This window comes from Phalacrocorax aristotelis, chromosome 2 (genome assembly GCF_949628215.1).
Source record: "Phalacrocorax aristotelis chromosome 2, bGulAri2.1, whole genome shotgun sequence".
Taxonomy (NCBI): Eukaryota; Metazoa; Chordata; class Aves; order Suliformes; family Phalacrocoracidae; genus Phalacrocorax; species Phalacrocorax aristotelis.
This window is the reverse complement of record NC_134277.1, coordinates 74,440,635-74,454,114: the sequence shown is the minus strand read 5'-3', so window position 1 is coordinate 74,454,114 and position 13,480 is coordinate 74,440,635.

Below are 13,480 nucleotides of genomic sequence, written 5' to 3'. Positions count from 1 at the left end.
GAAATACAGCAGTCTGTAATACTAATACATATAAATAATTAAATAAGGCATATAAAAATTGTCCAGAAGTTCCTGAGAGGGGCTGGTTGGCTGAGAATAAATGTAATTTTGATGGTGTCTAGAAAGGCAGGCACAGAGTCCCTGACTTTACATTCAGAGACTTCAGAAATCCTTAGCATAGTTTTGTACCCCAAGAAGTTGGTTTGAACTCAGGAAATTCCCCGATAGAAAATTTCTGGCCAGCAATCCAAAATAACCTGACATGCCATCATTATCTCCCTGCCTCCGACATTCCTAGTGCTCCTCTAAATTCATAGTGATAAAGAGCAACAGTAACCTGAGAAGAGCTCGAGCACTAACAGCAGGGACCCATGGCACGTTCCACAGAAACACATTATCACTGAAGACACAGCAGCCCAGTAGTATAAGGCACAAGTGAGATAAGCGCTGGATTTTCTCTCTCAGACCACTGCCTCATCACAAACTGAAACCACTTGCACAGACAAAGAAGAATCAGAGCATCCCACCCCTACATGAAATGCACAGAAGAGAGGCACAGCTCTTGTGCAAGGATGACAGCTGAGATTAAAGATCTTTTACATCTATTTTTCCTATAGTGCACAACAGCAGCTCCGTGCACTGCACCTGGACTGCTGCCGTACTTGACCCTGCAAATCACTGATGATAGAACAGAGTAAAACATTGCTAAGATTACAGACTTGCCCAGTTTCCCCACTAGATCAACACACTATCACCACCTCACAGGCTCTCATGAAGGAAGCTGTGATCCCCAGCTCACACCAGCAATGTGAAACTGCGCCTTCCAGCATGCTCTCCCTGATAACTAAAGCCACCCACGTCTACACCTAGCCAAAGCAGCAGACTGGGAAGAGGTGGAAAGGAGCTATCTAGAAGCCTGACAGGAGCGGGCTAATCCCTCCTGGAGACTGTGAGGCCAGACACAACAGCACAGTAAACGCTGCGTTACCCAAGGGCCCTCAAACCACAGGTACCTCACAGTACTTGCAGCCCGAAAGCTGCTGGGTGGCCAGCACCTGGTACCAGTTCTTTCTTTTAGATTCATGTTTTGCGAAGGGGCATCAAAATACTTCAAAAGCATTCACTGACCAATGACTGGCAACTGCCACAGAAACAGTGTGGCCATAAATGAGGAACGATGCAAATGCCAAAGCCTCTCAGCCTTCAAATTAGACATATATTTAGAAATTCTGTGTTAAACCATAAAATTAAAAAAGCCCTAAACACTGTGGGTCTCCTAGCAGCAAGACCTGGTTTTGTTGGTTGGGGCCAGCAGGGATTTGATCCCTAGGAGAGACACTCTTGCTTGTTGTTGCCTCTGGAAGGATTACATTTGCCAGAGAGCCAGAGAACCTCCGCGACTCTGCGTCTCTGTGGGAACCCCTAAGGGGAAAATTAGGGTCTCCTCAGAACTGACAGGAAAATTTAAGACTTCCTCGAAGAAGAAAAGAAGCAAGGCAGAAGAAATCTGAGGGAAGAAGGGGAACTATTCCTAACAATCATGATAATTGCAGTTTTGTGAGTTAGGCTGGCGAGGTGCCCAGAGTGGGTAAACAACCCCAAACCAGTTTAACTGAGAAGCATATTACAGTTTGCACGGCCCTGGAGCAAAGCAAAGTGACCTCCAACTTTTCAAAAATCTTAGCTACAGATTCTCCTCCATCCCTACTTTTTTTTTTATTTGTGTAAATTAATAAACCTATGCTCTAAGATAATGGTGAAGTTTGATATTTCTGACAGTAACCATGAGGTTTAGACACACAGCTGTCAGTAAAAGCAAGTGGGAGATAAAATTTATATCTAGGCAATATTTAAAAATCTCATATTTAAAATACATTTATGATACATAAACAGCCAATTGTACACACGCAATGCATAGTGTGCAGTCTTCACATATACATTGTGCATGGACAACTTAATAAGGTTACAAGGTTTTGCCCATTTTAAGAGTTTTACCCACATTTTTGCAGTAACTTTTTTTTAAATACGTTTTACTAACAAGTCACCCAACTACCTTTGTATCAAGATAACATTAACTCAGTTTTATCCCCCTGTCACGCTGATCTAATATTGTTCCAGCAGAATTTCCGAATTCAACACTTGTGAAGATTAGAAGTGTTCTGAAAACTACAAAACAGGGTCTGCTGGCAGGGCTTCCTGAGCTTCACTTCAAAGATTCTTGGTCCAAGATTATATATTATGAGGAATCTTTCACAAGCAATTCTAGGAACTCTGGAGGTAGATATCAGACATCTTCCTTGATGTCCTCTCTTGTAAGCAAAAGAAAAAAAAATTTTTTTTTTTTTTGAACGGAAGATGGAACAGTGCAATGATTTTACACTGTTATTTGATCTGCACAGGCTTTTCCTGCCTAGAAAGAGTTAATCTGAACAGTAGTTTTCTCTCTTTAGCAGGAACTATGAAATCACATGGAAATACAAAATTATAAAAAATGGCGTCCCTCAGGTTTGCTGAGGGAAGGGGCAGGAGCCACATGAAACAGGAGCCCCTGAAAGGCTGTGCACAACATTCTTCCGTGTTTTTTGGATCAGTACTGTACCCAGCCATGTATTTAACCCCCTTCATCCCTCTCTGCTGTGTTGCCTTTATCCAGCAACAACCTTGAAGCAGAACTTTACCCACATTCAGAATAGCTCTTGACAAGGACACATAAAAGCATCCACCATCTAAAGAGGTCAGCGATACCCATAAACGGAACACAGGGCGCTGGAGGAAGCCTGGCACCCTTCTAGCTTGACCTACCCAGAGCTCCTACTATACAGCATTAAAGACCCTAAGGCATTTAGGCTCCCAATCTCCTGCTCACACATATATGAAGTAGGCCATGAGCATTGCTGGCTACAATCTGCCCCAAGTTATATTTACTAGATAATTTTAATAAGTTTGTCTTAATGATCATTTTGTATCAGGAGAGAATAAGCAGTCCCTTGGGATCCATTTAGTTTCTCTTTGGACCTTTTTCATTTGCTAGTTTCTCAGTGCTTGATACCAGCTCCCACAAACTCAGAATTATATAAATCACAGTTTTATCTAATTTGCATCTTTTCTAATGAAAAGAAAGCCCATTTCTCTCCTAGCATTATGTCAGTGTTCCTCTTTGATGTCCCATGGAGCTGTATCCGATTCATAGCAGAGTACAAAAATGACCAGAGCACAGCAATCTTTTGGTCGCCTTCATTCAAACCCTTTAGTCTCTTGCCGTTATCCACCTTTCCCACAAATCCAAATTGATGCCTACTAATGCAATGCACAGCACGCTGGCTCGAGACTCGCTCTTTATGCTACTCTTGACACTTCTCTTTTCCCTGCCCCCTACCAAATCAATGCTTTATTTATTCTTCTGACTTGTGCCAAACACTGAAGTCACACTCTGAGTTTTCAGTTTACTCACATCCCTAGCTCTTTTTCATATTCTATAGCTGCCTCCTCCCTTTCCTCATAAACATTATCAGGTTTGAATAACTCAATCTTTTTCATACCTGCCATGTATTTATAATGGACAACTGTAGCTTATTTTCTTCCCCCTCCCCTCACTAAAACCTGGCAGCTCACAACACTCAGTCCTTGTGCATTCGCACATCATCTGGGATAATCTGGACCTCAGCGACACGGGGGTTAAGAAATATGAAGCTTATTTTGGCTCTGTTGTGACTCTGACTCCTAGCAGCCAACTTCCCTCTTTCAAAATGTCATTTTTCAACAAAACCCACAGGCTTCAAGACTTTAATTCATCCCAAAACTACATGCAGATGAACAGGCTCCAGCCAGCTCTCACTTGCCATGAAGCCAACATGCTAATAGAGCTCCATCTTTGCTTCCAAAAATCTCATGACAGGCTAATTAATTTAATAGTCCAGACATCTCTTTGGTTGGCTTCAACTCCCATCCCCGAAAGCTTCCCCTAGTTCTTTACAGTATCTTGAAACTGGTTTTCACTATCTCAGGCCGTTACTGTTCTTGACAGTCTGTCTCAGGATTTTCCATGTACCGATCTTTTCCATCACCAAGCCAAGCCAGATGCTATTGGAAGAGAAGAAAAAAATAAGGAGGGACAGATCCCTTTGATAATTCCCCAATTCCTCCAAAACGTGGTAAATGGGACATTATACTGCTGGCAATAACACCCTCAGAACAGCTACAGTGACACAATTCAACAGATGAACCCATCTTGCCCACAGTACCATGGGGCAAGGACAAATTTTCTGAACCTTGTTTGAGAACAACCAATGTAGCCTGAAAGCATTAGCTTGGGTGAAACACACTGCAGCGCATTTATCTCTTCTCTTGTCTCCCTTTTCTATTAACAGCAAAATCCTTTGTGCACCTTTACCACTTCTCTCCGGTTTTATTTTTTTTCAAGAAGCAATGGAAGGCAGAGACAGTCTCTTTGTACACATTAGTACAGCACTTGACATAATGCTGCTAGTAGGCTACAGCATTTGTGCTCAGTATGAGAGACGGTTAGAATTTCAGTGAAGTGCTCAGAAGTTGCACTGTTTCCCTCTAAATGTGCTACCACCAATAGAAAATCCTTCATTGAGAACATCCAGGAAGTTCACAGACAGTAGGAATCAAGTTTATCAAGTTTGCCATTCTGTGATTATGCCCTCTGTAATAAAACTGATTGTAGTAATTCCCAAACTACAGCCAAGTGAAATATCTGTGGGGGTTAAATAAAATTTTAAAAAAACCAAAACAACACAACAAAAAGAAAACCCCAAAAACCCACACACTAAAAATCAGTAAAGAGAAACTTAAGTCAACAAAAAGGATGCTACTTAATTCTACTTCTAAATGGAAACAAGATTCTTTGAAAAATCTGACTCAATACGCCCTCACTCAGGGTCACACAGAACAGCTCAGAGCTGATCGGAGGACCCAGCTCTAGCGGCCACCACCACCAGATGACTTAGTCAATGACATGCCATCCACAATGGTACTTATTTATAAGCCAGCATACTTGAAGGTATTTTAACAAAAAAATTTAAATGCCTTTCATAGCGTTTATCAAGAGGGTTTTTTCCTTGCCATAGTTGCACAACAGCAAGAAACCAAGAGGGTTTATTACCATGCCGATCAGCTGCTTGATTTTTGCACAGATTCTGCTATTTGTAAATCTTTTCTTAGAATAGGGCAGCATCTCATCTTGAGTGCGAATGAAATAAATTTAAACATGCTTAGAGGTATTTGGCACAGTTAAGCTATTTGTTCCGTAGGAAGTAAAAAAGCCCATGTTCTTACCAAACTGAGGACTTTATGGAAGAACCTGGGAGTTCTCTGCACTGACATCTACCATCTTAACACATTCTGTCCTCTTCTGCTCACAAGACTCTTACTGAGTTTGAAGAAAAACAACTTAGTCTTAAAAATACTCTTTTTCTAGATTAGTATCTAAAAGATCCAAGGCAAAATTCCTCATATTTAGTCTCAGTCCAAGACCAATTTCTAAATTCTGGTTTTCTTCTTTATCCACTTCAGCATTTTTGTTGAAATTTAATTCAGAGGGAAGAAGGGGGGCACCACAGCCATTTTAGAGTAGTAACTGTATGTGCCGGCACACGTTTTTAAGAACCCGAGGTGCTCCTACCACATCCTCACAATTTATAGGGACAAGCACCTATGTCATGATGGACAAAATGTGGTTCATGAAGTAATTTCTATACTATTGAAAAGCCCCAGCCAAGCATCTGTCCTATGTTTCCACTGCAGTTTTTGACACCTTAACTTGGTTTCCAAATCATATTTTTTGGTCTTTCAGAAAAGGGCAGATATTCCTGAACTGACTGGTCTTGGGGGGCTGGGGGGGGAGAGGTGCAGGGGCAGGAACCAACAAAAAACCTACCCACTACCATCTTGACAGTACACCATTTGTGAGTTAAAGAGTAGAATGAGCACTCAGTGCTGAGGGCTTTCTGTCAGATGACGGTTGTCAGACTGCTCTTCGAAAAGAGAGGCCAAGGACCCCACAGCATGTATTCCCTCAAGGCAAACCCTGCTTGCTCATCTACGCAGGCTGTGGCAACTGCAGGCTGAGGGCAGGGTTGAGCTGGGCAAGCAGGACACTGAGCAGGCCCCCTGCCTACAGCAAAGCCTATCTCCCTAGCTGATTTCTCAGTTTTAGCACAGTGAACAATTGTGCCAGCAAATCCAGGAGCCCTTGACCTTCCTGAACCAAACCATCAATGCATTCTGGAGTAAGAAAAAGAGCGAGCTGCTCCAGACTACAAAGTACCAAGCAGTTCTGGATGGGGCAGACCTGCCTTCTGAGAGGCATGAAGAAAGGTATTTTCACAGCTCCCCTCCCTAGAGGTCCTCAGCATATAACTCACCTGATCAAGCCATGCATTAAAGGAGCAGGGAGAACAGCACCTCTGTTTAAAGAGGTTTCATATTTAGTTGAAACTTAGCAGCCCCCAGGGAGGAAAAGTCAGCGTAGCTTGTCATTCACAAAAGAAATGAATCTATAGAATAAAAATTGGCTTTGCCATTCACTCTACCAACACCAGTGAAGAGTGCTGCATAGAGCACATGTGCTTTCTTACATGGAAGCATCATGGCTATGCTCCAAGCTGCCAATTCCATAGGAGCTATACCAACAGATTCCCACGGCTAACAATACCTTGGGGACTCCAAAGGAAGCTGCAGGAATTCTTCACTATTTAAAAATGCACTCACTTCTCTTCAAGGGAAGGCACACAGGAGAGAGGTTCCCATGCAAAGTAACATAGGTGAGGTTGGGCTGGAAGCCCTTTTGAAGCCACACCTTACATAGCTTCCTGAAAATGCCTTCAAACGCTGCAGAATTCTGCCCCTCTAAATCTTCATGCAAGGCAAGGAGCTTTGAGTTCACTCTCATTTAATTGCACTTAATGTCCAAATGTTTTGAGCATTGCTTGGGGAATAGCAAAGAAAACCTGGAATCAAGTTGAAAAAAAGGAAAGAAAATAATGAAGTCTCTGACCCTTTGATAAATCAGAGATCCAAACAAGCATCCTATTGATCCTGCAAAGTTTAAGAGACTTCTGTCAACAGGCATCAAAACCTGGCTCCTAAAACTCACCTATAATTTTGTCATGGTTTAACCCCAGCCCAGGTTTAAGCAACGTGGTTTAATCACCACCCAGCCGCTCGCTCACTTGCCCCCGGTGGGGTGGGGAAGAGAATCAGAAGAGTAAAAGTGAAAAAATTTGTGGGTTGAGATAAAGACAGTTTAATAGATAAAACAAAAACAGCAGCATGCACGAGCAAAGTAAAACAAGGAATTTGCTCTCTACTTGCCATTGGCAGGGAGGTGTTCAGTCATCTCCAGAAAAGCAGGGCTCCATCACGCGTAACGGTTACTTGGGAAGACACATGCTGTACATCCCCCCTCCCCTTTCTTTTTCTTCCCCCAGCTTTATATGCTGAGCATGACATCATACGGTGTGGGATACCCCTTTGTTCAGCTGGGGTCAGCTGTCCTGGCTGTGTCCCCTCTCAACTTCTTGCGCACCCCCAGCCTGCTCGCTGGTGGGGCAGCGTGAGAAACAGAAAAGGCCCTGACTCTGTGTCAGCACTGCTCAGCAGTAACTAAAACATCTCTGTATTATCAGCACTGTTTCCAGCACAAATCCAGAACACAGCCCCATACTAGCTACTATGAAGAAAATTAACTCTTATTGCAGCCAAAGCCAGCACAAATCCCCAAAATAAAGCTCTGGCTGCTTCCCACCAAATGCATCCATTTCTGCCTAGATCACATAGAACTGACATGCATATAATGGAAGCCATAATTGTGTTTCAACAAAACAATAAATGGGAATTTAGCCATGTCTCTCTACTTGATTGAAAGGGAAGTTCTACAGCTAAAAGTCTCAGCCTTCCTCTTGGGGAGAGCAGAACAATGAATCTCGCTGCAGAGTGACATATTCCAGGCAACTACAAGAGCTTCAGACCTCAAAGCCACACTCTGAGCATGACTGGAACATAAATAGATTAGCAACTGCTAAGGACTGCTCTCCTGATTTGGAAAGCATGTTCCCACTTCGCTTTTGTAGCCTTTAATGATGCACAACCATTCTTTTAACAAGAAAAGCCATTTCACATTTTTATAAATAACCCAAATGCTTCATGTTACCCTTAGTTACCCTTCATTCCTCTGTGCTCTACAATGCCGCTGATTAAATGGAGTCATGTTTTCCAGAACATTACAGTCTTGCCTTAAGCAGAGTAAACCCCATACCACTTCCTTTGTCTACATCACCCTCCAGGCAGGTAGAGGAAAGACAGGACTTGTTTTGTCCTGAAGCCCTGGTCAAAACCACCCCTCCCTCTCTGATCAGCAGTCTTCAGAGGAAAACGGATGTGGCAAGAGCTGATTCTAGATTCTGAAGTAAATTCTCTGAACACTAAATTATAAACTATGGCTCTCTCAAAGTGCTGTACAAAGCAAGTAGCACCCCTGAGGCTGTTGCATTGAATGGGAAAGTGTCAGAGCAGCACAGAACTGCGAAGTTATTTGTAGGTGGTCACCCAGTAATTTGTTATCAGAGCTACTAGTAAAACCCAGATGTCTCTATCATGGTTTATAAGGCAATCTTGCCTTTCTATCTCAAACTGTCCCCCCACCCCATCAAAAAAAAAACAAAACACCAAACCCAACAAATCCCAAAGCCCCACTTTCATCAGAGCTGGCAGAGCTAGAATCTGAAGGCACACAGCAGTTCTTCACCCTGTTGACCAGCTAGTGTAGGTAGCTCACTGCTCAGCATGCTGACTTTCCTGGATCTCTGTTCTGAGCATAGGAGTAAATGTGCTTTGCAGGACTGGGTATCTAGCCTGAAGGTCATTGATGCCATTGGGGAATTAACTGCCTACAAGTAGGCATTGCAACACACTGTTTTCACAGATCCTCAAAAGTCTTCTACAAGTCTTCAGAATTATGTAGGCACCACTGCTTTTACAGATCTAACCTGAGTGTGCCTACATAATTTTGAATTCATGGACCTTGCAAACCCATGCTGGTCACACAAATACCTTTAATCATCTGGCCAAGGTATCCATTACTCTGCATTGATAAGCGCCCACTATTCCTACTGACCTTTAAGGTCAGCGAAGCTACAGAGGTTCCACATGCCTCGGACTGTGATTCCACAGTATTTAACACAAGAGATGCGAGTCATGACATCCCGTACAGTGACACAAATCTGAGTGAGATCTGAAGCACACGACCACCTTTCTGATAAATCAGTCACAAGTACATGATATGGCATTTATGTCAACTATGGGAAAACAAAAGACACTCAACTGCCATTAAGCTTATAAAAATATTTGAGCGCATTTAAATAAGTTTATGGGGCTACAACATCTTGTTCTGACACCAGGAGCTCTAAAGTTGGATTTAGTATCTAACCAAAAAGCAGGCTCAAGAACCAATGTATCACTACTTGGTTTTGTGCTTGCTCTGCAAAAGCTTACCATTTAAACTCTTATTTTGCTTCAGTGACAAATAAGAAACCTATGTTCATAAATTGTAATCGGTGTTGTCCCAATAGCAGTGTGGGGCCTAGTTCAGTAATGCTTTTATACCGGTGCCAAATTACAAGAACTTTTGGAAATAGCAGTGTAAGAGCACTAGCTTCCCATAGAGCCTTAAGCTATATCCTTTTAAAAATGCATATTCGATTTGGTAGCACTGAAGGTAAAAACTTCAACAGTGACAAAAGATCAGAAATACTTGTCTTCATGATAAATCAATAAACATGCTATTTTTCACCTGCAATCACATAATAAAACTTACTCCCTTTGCATTCTCTGCAACTCTGCTGGCATACGATGCAGAAAGACTGTTGGTTTCTAGTGGACCTAGTATCTGGCTTAGACATTAATATCAATAATTATATATATTTTACAGCTGGAGAAGGGGACCACATATACCACTGCTTAGGATATTCTTCATTACCCAAGTAAAACATATCCATATTCTAATACCTAAACCTCACTAAATTTTTCCAATAAAGCCAGCTAGAAGACACTTAGCATAGCCAAGGCATCCTGCACCTTGCTTTCTGGAAAGCTACAAACTGCTCAGGTCACCTGAGCTTCCCTTTTTGCTCCTGTATATGGCTACATTAAAGCAAGTATTTTTAAGCAGCACTGGAAGCTACCTACAAGGGCAAAAGAGAGGCCACTCCACTCACGAAGAATTGCCCCAGTTTACAGTAGATATTTCTGATATTCTTGTTGGTATTCAGAAGGTAGTTATTTAATAGCCCACAAATGAATTAGTGTCCATTTTTGCTCTTTAAGCTCTGTTCTTTGAATAAAAGTGATTAAAAAAACAGTTCAAGTATGTTCCAGTATAGCTACCACAGAGAAATATTAAAGGCAGAGTCAACTGCATGCACTAATCTTTAACTAACAGCAGAGGAACTATAATCTAGTACCTACAGTCGTGGACCAGCTAGGAAAAGCCTTCATTCTAATCCCACATCAGCCATTGATTTTCTATGCACCTTCCCATGAGAGAGGGAAAACAAATACCCCTCTAAGCTCTCATTTTCCTTTTTACTTTTTGCCTGTGTTACCTACTTATTTTCGTAGTGGTTGTAGCAGGGGCGCTCTCTATGTGTGCAAAACGCCACACTGGCTCTGCGGCACTGGGTGAGCAGCCCAACTGCTAATTGCAGTTAACAGCAATATCAACACCACCCAACCTCGCTCAAGACAGTTCTAAGTCTTTGGTGTTTCTGTAACACTCTCAGAAACCTTACAGATAAGCCAAAAAGAGGCAGCCTGCGGCAAGGAATAATAAAAACATAAAAATTATTTCCAACAAAAACATTATAACCCATCTTTGAGCAATCTCCGTCACTCCCATGATTCCTATGCAATCCCCAGGCTGATGACATACGAACCTGTTTTCTTGTTGGCTTTTTTCCAGCCACCCAACTTTACATCGTAGCTACCCCCTCCAAAACAGATATCCCCCAGTAAACGACAGCACAATGCAGCCAAAACAAAGCTTGTACTTCTTCCATTAAGCCCTGTCACCTCCCTTTGAAACAGCCTTAGATTAGCACTCATTCTCGTCTCTCCTGCATTCCCCAGATCTAAGCTGTGGCAAATTTCACTGCTTTCCCTCTGCGACCACACCATCTCCAGAATATATTCTGATAGCAAAAGTTCTTTTTCTCATCCTTATCTCTAACTGTCTCAGAGTCCCCCATGCTAATATTCCCGTCCTCACGCAAAATAGTACCACCACCATTAGGCTGCTCTTCTTGCCATTATAGGACAGGTACCTCTATTTCTCCAGACGAGTTCCTGACTCAGTCAGCATTTGCAAACCAAAAAGGCAAATATATTAGATTTAGAGTGATTTTGCGTAACATGAGCTGTCCAGATGCCTCAGCTTTTATCTCCCCCTTGTCACCACGGAAGTTTGTTCTCTATTTGTTCCACACCCACCAATTTCTGAATCTACACAACCACTTACTTAAACACAGGGCTGGAAAAGCACATGATCTTTACAGCCTATTCCCAGCTGATTCTGCTACCTCCCCAGTAACCTCACAAAATTCCCTTTCCTTCCACCAGCTGAGAGGCAGGAACGCACAGCTTAGTAGAAGGGCTGAGGTTAAAGCAGAGCAGTTCCCTAGCTCTCAAGGAGTGTCTTATCACTGCCTGTCTACATACCAGGACAACAAAAACCTCTACTTCTCATGCAACCAGCTTGCCCCAGGCTTGTCTCTGCATTCAGATATTTGGCTCTCCTTCCCTATGGGAGATAAAGCACTCCCCAGAGGCAAAACTTCTTAGTAAGCACTCATCCCTTTGATCTCAGAAGCAGCTGGTGCACAGCTGCTCCTCATTACTTCTGCAGCTCAGGAACCTTTTGGACTTTCCTGTCCTCCCTCACAGGAAGGCACAAAGGGCAAGAACACCACCAGCAGCCAACTTTCATTCTCATGCAAAAACTTTTCTATCTCATGTGCCCTGCCCAATTCTTCCTTGAATTACTGCCTACCTGGCCCAATCCCAGCTCTTCCCTCCTAACCTGTTCCCCAAGCATATGAGTAATGCCTTCCTGTTCCCTTTCTCAGTAAAAGTCTCCCCTGTGCTTGGGAGTCTCCTGGGGAGACAGTAGTCTGTCCTTACAGACAGAGGGAACAGGCTGCTGCCCCTCATCCCAGGACAATCTTCCCTCAGGTTACAGCGGTTTGCAGGTGCTAAGAAAGAAGTCAGTTCCACCCCGCAGTTTCTCTTCTGTGCAACTACAAAGCCCAGCAAGCACAGGAAAGCCTGCCTGCTAAGAGGCAGGCACGCTATCGGTCCTTGCTAGGAAAGCATGGCTCTGGTTAATGCAGTTATCTCAGAGTCTAAGAGTAAACCAACTGCAGTGACTATTAACAGCACTAGGTTTTCAATGATACTTTGTACAGGTTTAAAGAAAACAGAGAAAAGCCGGAAACCAACTCAGCATCTCAAACAAGTTGCAAGATCCAAAGACAGGATTTTATCCCTTCCTTAGCTGGAAAAGGCATTTGAAACAACAGACAACCAGGGGTTGTAGGAGGCAGCATAGCCAAATGACTCTGCCTACAATACTGAGCTTTGAGAAATAGTTACAGTCCCTTGCCTATGTAGAGAGGAGGCGAACCGAATTGTTGACCAATCTGATGAGATTTCCCTAGATATCTGTAAAAGATTAACCTTAATACTCACACATTGAGGAGAACCGATAGAGCTGAAATACCTGCTTCTCAGCTTACCTTCCAGAATTATCTCAATCAGGCTATCACCACATACTCACCAGCACTTCTGCAGCAGCTACTTCATCAGTGATCCCAAGGTGCTCTGCAACCAGGTGCAAATTAGAAAAATCACTTCACCTGGTCCTACAGCTGCCATTTCAGAGCTAAGGCCAATAGCTGCTGCACTCCTGGCAGGAGTATTATGAAGCATACGCGTACAACTTCACACCTTTATCTCAGTTAGTAAGAGAAACAAATACACCAATACAAGATGCTTACTTCTGGTCAGCAGTTGGGGTTTTCCCCAAGCAGTATACATCACACTTGTTTGTGTACACATTGTGGGGGAAAAAGTTACACTAGAACCTGACAGTAAGATGAGCACATTTGATGGAGTGGCTAAAAACTTCATCTGACTTCAGAAAGATTTAGTATTTTTTTAACTTTATATTAGAACTTCTGCTGCAGGTGTAACTTCCAGAAAAAGCCCAAACTTTTAAGAGACCTTCTGATCAAGGGGAAAAAGGAAGACACTTCTGGTTACTACTGTCCTTTGTGAAAGCTGACACATGGCACAGTCCCTCAACAGACACTTTCAAAAGCAGACTTTAGCAACAACTGAAGCCATTTGTACTGATGCACAGTAATGAAACACAATGTTTGAGCCAGCCATGTTAAATCTTTAC